Source organism: Lathyrus oleraceus, chromosome 3 (assembly GCF_024323335.1).
Source record: "Lathyrus oleraceus cultivar Zhongwan6 chromosome 3, CAAS_Psat_ZW6_1.0, whole genome shotgun sequence".
In the NCBI taxonomy this organism is placed as follows: Eukaryota; Viridiplantae; Streptophyta; class Magnoliopsida; order Fabales; family Fabaceae; genus Lathyrus; species Lathyrus oleraceus.
In genome coordinates, this window is record NC_066581.1 from 318,351,942 (window position 1) to 318,359,238 (window position 7,297).

Sequence of the window (7,297 nt, forward strand, 5' to 3'; positions counted from 1 at the left end):
GTGTTAGAGTGGATAGTCATGAGGCTTGCGTGGCATGTTGCTACGATAAGTCGTTCATGAGACCCACATTCCAGACGAGGTTTCTGTTGGATATATTTTGTCCTATGGGTGTTCCATAACGACAGATATTCCTTTAGAAATCGTCGACTCTGGTGACCATTTCCCGAGAACTCAGTCGAGGCCTCTCCTCCGAGACGTGATTATGTTAGCTCTGGTGGGCGCATTCTCGCTGCTCAATCCGAGGACCCCGAGACTGGGAACTTGCTTTAGGATATCCTGTTGAGGGGAGTCAGCAGAGGTCTTTTATCCCGTAATAATGCCAAACCTTCAGTGGTAAACGTATTATTCTCGACTGAAGGGCTGAAGCTGACAAACTTCTGTTCTTAGAACCTACCAGTGAGGGGAGGGTTTGATCTCTACAGATACGGTTTCTGCCAGTGATGCTGTGATGGTGACTTTGGTTCAGCCGAATTTATGGACATTTATTTCTGGGACGCCGGAGTTCTGTCCGTGGTTTATCAGCGGGTTCCGTTTATTTTGGATTCCCGGGTTGAATTTGAGAGTACTTGTTCAGAGGACCTGACTGTCATCCGTTCAGTGGATGTTCCTGTGATGATAATGATGTAATCTCCAGTTCCGTTTATTTCGGAACTTCCCAAGTCGGATTTATGGTGACTCAGTTGACTGTGACTGGTTCAGAGATTGGGTCTTCAGATGACTTGGTGGCACAGTAACCTGCATTCATGCATTTGCATCATATCATTTTGCATTCATCTGCATTCAAATCATGCCTGTCCATACTCAGGGTCCATTTTTTAATTGAGACTCAGGTTGAGAGACATCCAGATGTCAGAATGTTGTTGATAAAATTTTATTTGTCTCGATGAAACCGGAATCAAAGGACAGAATTTTCCTGGTATGGATAGACATTGCATGCGTGAGTCATACTAACATTTTTGCTGTTTTGTAGGTGTCAGTGACTAATTGGTGCGCATAGCTCTTCCGTTCAAGTAGCTCAGACTAATGGATCCTCCCAACGCCGATATCTTCGAGTTGAAAGAGATGATAGGGGAGTTGTTCAAAGCCGTGCAGGGACTCGCCTTGGGGCAGAAGGCGATTGCTGAGAGGTTGGATAGGATTGAAAGCTGGATGACAAAGGAGAAAGTTCAGGGGGATGTTTCGTCATCTGTGGTACAGAATTCCTCTGGCGATAGTCAGCTTAAGAAGGTCAAATCAGGTGGTATGCCTGTCCGAAAAGAGCGTAGTAAAGATCGTTATCACCCTTATGCTACCACTGTATCCACTCCTGTCAGCAATTCACCTGCTCAGCAGCAACAACTGCCACCTCAACAGAAGACACCGAGAGCTGAAAGCCAGGTGAAGAAGAAGAAAGAGGATCGTCAGTTTGAGGAACCACCCGTGACTTACGCCCTTCTGTTCCAAAGGTTGATGGATCTTGCTTTAGTACGGCCAAGGATATTAATTCCCCTAGAACGGCAGAAGAGGCCACCAAACTATGATGAGAAGGCCAAGTGCGAGTTTCACTCTGGGGCACCTGGACACAACATTGAGGACTGTAGAGCTTTTAAGCATGTCGTCCAGGACATGGTGGACTCCGAGACCATTAACTTGGCACAGATTATGAAGGGGGATGTCAACCCTGTGCCCAGGAAGGGTCCTGTAAAAGTCAAGATGGTGAAGAAGGCCAAGAAAGGAATGGAGATGACTGAGGAGGATCAACTAAAGGTTCCAATGGCTGTGGTCCCAAAACCTCTGGAGCAGGATGGAGTTTTCCCTGTTAGTGATAACTCTTGTGCGACCGTCACCATAGAGGGGTGTGTATTGATGAAAGACACGACCCAGAAGATGAAGGAAGTAGAAATGGACGACGTAAGGTGTAGAGCACCCCGTCTGGCAGTTGAAACCGTCCAGGTGGAGAAGACCCTTGTTGCGGAGAAAGAGAAGAAGCTGTCCATTTCTTCTTATAAACAAGCTCTGGAAGTGGTGAAGAACAAAGAGGCCCAAGGCTGGGGAAGGATCATTGACATCGTGATAAAAGCAGACATGTTTGGGGTCGGTTATCAGCCGGGTCAAGAGTCGTCTAGACCAAATAGAGGATGTCGCCCACCATACACCTTCGTCAGTGCAGGGATGTTGGATCCTAGTCATGCCCGTTCAGTGGGTGAAGATGTTGACAGCGACTGCGAGCTTGAGGCGTGGATAAAGTCGTGCGTGCCAGGCGATTGGAGGGCCTCCAAAAGCATCACTGTCGCTCATCCGGAAGTGTAGTATTTCTGTGTTTTAATTTTGTTTGCATGAAAGCCATACGTTTTGCCCGAAACGTAATGGTCCATTGTAAGGGCCACCTCATGTGTTTCATTTTGCAACATTTTGCATCAGTAATAAATGGATGTTTTTATAATTAAAAGCAGTGTTCCTTGTTTTTCGCTTATTTTTGCAGTTTTAAAAATAAAAAAAATGGCAATGTTTTTCGTTCTATTTCCTTTTGAATTTGTCTCACCTCACAAGTAATTACTTTCCTGATCTCATCGATAACAATTCGGTTACACCTCTGTATGACTTCGACAATCCGATCTATCATGCCGAAGAAGAAGGCGAAGAAGATTGTGATCTGCTGGGATTAGCCAGGTTGTCGAAGCAAGAGGAGAAGGTGATTCAACAGCACGAGGAGTGATTCAAAATTGTTTCCAAACACCGCCGAGGTCAGAAATTGGAAGTTGAGGCCGCTTCAGAGGCAAGTCAAGAGCAGGATGGTAGCCCTTTTGAAAGAGCAAGTTGATATGTGTGCCTGGTTGTATCTAGATACACCAAGGTGGGATACCATTGTTTTGAGACATATGCTACCATCAAAAGGAGACTGTGCAGAAGCTGAGGCCAACAAAGGATGAGAAAGAGAGAAGGTGTGAATAGACTATCAAGATGCGAGCAGAGCTAATCTGAAAGATGGATTCCCGGTACATCACAATGAGGTATTGGTTGATTATATAGCTCAGGTCTCAGTGTTTATCTTCATGGATGGCTTCCTGGCCAAGATCAGATTTGAATTGTTGCCAGATGATATGAAGTAAACCAGGTCCATCACACAAGGGGCACCTTCTTGTTCTAAGGAGATGTCGTTCAGTATCGAGAAGGCCGGTGCCAAGTATCAGAAGTCTAGGGTGACTTTGTTTCATGATATGATTCATCGTGAAAGCAAATGCCATGTTGATGACATGATGGCAAAGTCCCAAGCAGAAGAGGGGCATCCGATGGATCAAGTTGTTTGACAGGTAGAGATAACTCATACTGTTGAGTTCGAATTAGCGCACTTATGGAGTGCTATCCAGCAAGCTGCCGAGGCATGTTGTAAATCAGAGGAATCAAGGTTGATCCTGAAAAAAAAAAAAAAAAAAAAAAAAAAAAAAAGAGTAGCAGGAACCTCTGAAGAAACGACTGTTAATCTGGTACTCGGCAGCCCTCGAGAGGTCTATGAGGTGCGTACTAAGTCAGCATGACTAGTCTTGTCGAAAAGAGTATGCAATTTACCTAAGCAAAAAGTTTATCGACTGTGAAACAATACACTCACTGTTCGAAAAAACTTGATGTACTTTGGCATAGGCTGCTCGCCGACTGAGACAGTATGCTGATTCATACCACTTCGTGGATATCCAAAATGGATTTGGTTAGGTATGTGTTTGAAAAGCTAGTAGCAATCCATGGAAGGTTATCAACCAAGGAAGTTTGAGGTCCCTGATGAGGACATCTCGAGGTACTCAAATCGAAAGATTGAGAGTGACCGATCCCGGAGGAGGGGCCTGGCCCTAAACCCGAACGGATTCCGATGTCTGATGGGGAATTTAAAGTGAATGAGGTAGTGCTTCCCGAATCACAGTTGGTTGCACCAACAATGGTGGCTGAACATAAAGGCTGTATCCTGGATATCGAACCTTGGGATGTGCATCTACTTGGGGCAGTGACTTCCTCACAGATATATGAGAAATCAGAGAAGACTGAATGGATAAGGACTCAGAATGACATGTTGAGTCCAATTGAGGAAAGAGGGCTGACAGTTACTTATCATGGGGCGTTGTACCCAGTGAATGAAGCGTATTGTTGACTGAGAAGTGTGACCTCGAGCGTACCACGTGGAAGAATTGGTTGAAAAGGATCCTTCCTCCTCAAGACGATCGTGGGGCAAATGGATAAACAGTTATGAGTGTCTCATTCGTGGTCAAGAAGGTTTTCTCAGACCAGGCCATGTTGTTGATGACCACGGATGACGACGATTTCCATCCACTATGAGTGCGGACGCAGTTAGAAAATACTTCGTGAAGGAGACCCGCTGGACAAAAAGAATAAAGAGTCCAGGCAAAAATGGGCATCCCGGCGAACCAAGAAAAAGAGAAAGGTTCGGGCAAAAATTAGGGATATAAAAGAAAAGAACTGTACACCCGGCAAGTTGAAAACCCGCAAGGGCGACTTGGGCAAAAAAGGGTATCCCGGTGGACTGAAACCCGAAAGGGCGGTCCAGGCAAAAGAGGGAATGAAACGAACAACTGCGTTCAGCATGATTGTTTGTGCTCATGATGATTTGGATAATCTCCGACAGAGACCGATCAGAAGCGTCTTGTTCAGAAGACAGAAAGTGCGGAAAGTCTTGAGGACATATGGGGTGTAACCGAGTTGGAACCCGATGAGATCACGGTTCCGCATTGCCAATAGGATAGATTTTTTCCTTTGTGCGCAATCACCTCTTTCCAGGGTTTGCTTCTTGTGTGTTGCTCAATTCTGAGCCATCTTTTTGTTTCAGTCAATAAAGTGTGTGTTCAGTCAAATAGTTTTATTTTTGTTTTCATTACCGTTTTGATTACGAAAACATCCGTTTATTTTGATAAGAATATTTGCATTTTGAAACATAGAGGTCCCTTCCGATGCATGCTTATAAGATTGAAATATGGAAATCTTATCCGGAAGTTTGAGTGACCTATGCGTTGAAATGTTGAAACGTCTGGGGCACGCCTGGGGCACGCTTTTATCTATTGATCTCTTGTGCAGGTATTGTTAGATATTTTCATTCACTTACCGGTGGTACTGTGAACCCCTGTTGACAAAAATCCCGGCAGAGCCTGATCAGGGGCAAGGGATAGTTGAACGGTGAAAAGACAGTGAAGGATTACGACGACGGTCCTGGAAAGTTAATCAAGAAGACTCTTCAAAGTCTGATGATTGGAAAGTTTGTATGAACCAGGAGTTCGATCCCCGTGGAGTACGGACGAGATTGGGAATACAAGATGATGGAGCAGAAAAGTCCAGAAGCGTCTGGGAGTTCGTAAAAGAGGAAAGCCGACACTATGGGTGGACGATGGATGCCGCTGTTCGGCGACTCGACAGGTGTTCCATGTCTAATAAGTTGTATTTCCCCAGTAGGTGTGAGAGCGTTACCTCCATAACAGATTCGAGATCAGTGTCTCCTCAGCAAGCCTGAAGGTTGCCGTATCCCCAGCAGAGTTGTGATTGTTTTCCAAGTCTGAAGCTGTCTTCCCAGCAGAGGGTGTGTTGACGGTTTTTCCCCAGCAAAGGTTTGTCTTTCCCCAGCAGGATGGAAGTTGACATGGTTATAGATCCCCAGCACAGTTCCTGGAGTTCCCCGGTGTGGTCTCTGGAGGAGACGTGTGTTTATGCATTCATCATTTAGATAAGCATAACATATTGCATCATTAGTGCATAGCATTTCCATGATCATGGGGCATTGTGTAAAATAGAAAAAAACTCATGCATCAACATTGCAAACATATCCATTAGCCCTAGGCCGTGGTGACCAGTCGAGTTTGGGTTGTTGGAAAGAGTTTAGCATCGCGCCATTGGATCGGTTTCAGAATTGGGTTCATCAGCATGGTTGAGAGGTTGGTGTTTTCCCAACAAGTGATTCCTCAGTCGAGAGGGTATCCCCAGCAGTGTTACTCCCCAATTGTTAGCGTCTTGCCAGCTTGGGTCTTTTCCTTTAGCAGAAGTGGGTGTGTCTGATCTCTCCATGTAGAGCCAACCCCTTAAGCAGAAAGTGTCTATCCTTTCCTGCCATTTCCCCACTGAGATACATCCTCGTGGATGACGGTTGTTTCCGTTCCCTCCCAACACACATTGGGATGGGTTTTCCCTATTGAGTTCTTTCCTCATTAGGATGAGTCTTGTTTCAGTCTGCCTTTTTTGGATCGATCCTGAATTGGCTTCCTGTTGGCTGTCTCCTGTGCTTCCCTGGGGCATAAATGAATAGTCGCTCACTAACCGGCACTCATTCATCTTATCCTCAGCGGAATTTGTTGGCCTCTACCTACAAACCGGTAGCTGTAAGTCCTTTCTTTACGGTCTTCTACCCATTACCCGGTAGTTGTAAATCCTTTTTTCTCACTCTGTCTCTCAGTAGATCGTTTGGTGGCCTCTACCTACAAACCGGTAGTTGTAAGTCCTATCTTTGTGGTTTTCTACCTACTAGCTGGTAGTTGTAAAATCCCACTTTCATCCCCTCGTTGGAGTTAACCCTTTGTGATCATCCTATCGATGACTGGTTACTTTTCCGTGGTTTTCTGCCTACAAACCGGTAGATGTAATCCCCTCTTTGTGGTATTATTGGTCTTGTCCCCTTTGGATACTTGCCTTGATCAAGCAGCATTGTCCCCATTGGGTCTTCCCCTTCCTTTTGGATACTTGCTCCGAGTTAGCAACTTTATCCTCTTTTGATTGGTCATCTTTGCATACCTAGTCCTGGTACCGATGCCTTTCTTGTCGGTCGATTATTCATTTAACAACCTACAACCCGGTTATGGATAATCTTCCATGCGAGGTTATTATCTACGTTTTGACGGCTAGATAATGTATCTCATACACTCTTTGGTCAATCTTTCGATTGTTATCTCCAGCAGAGTAAGATTCGTATTCCTTGTGGAATCGAATGTCCATCCTTTAACAAGTTTGCTTTCGCTCTCTTCAGGATGTTTTCGGTCGTTTATCCATTTAACAACCTACAACCCGGTTATGGATAATCTTCCATGCGAGGTTATTATCTACGTTCTGACGGCTATAGATAATATGTCTCATGCGCTCTTGGGTCGAAGTCGTCCTCCCCAGTCGAGTAAGATTCGTATTTCTTGTGGAATCGAATGTCCATCCTTTAACAAGACTGCTTTTCTAGCCCTCTTCAGGATGTTGAGTGTTTTGGAACACAAACCAATTCACGCTTTGGCACTCAGGCCAATTTTCCGGTATTCAGACCGAAGTGGCGTTCAGGCCAATTTTCGATTTT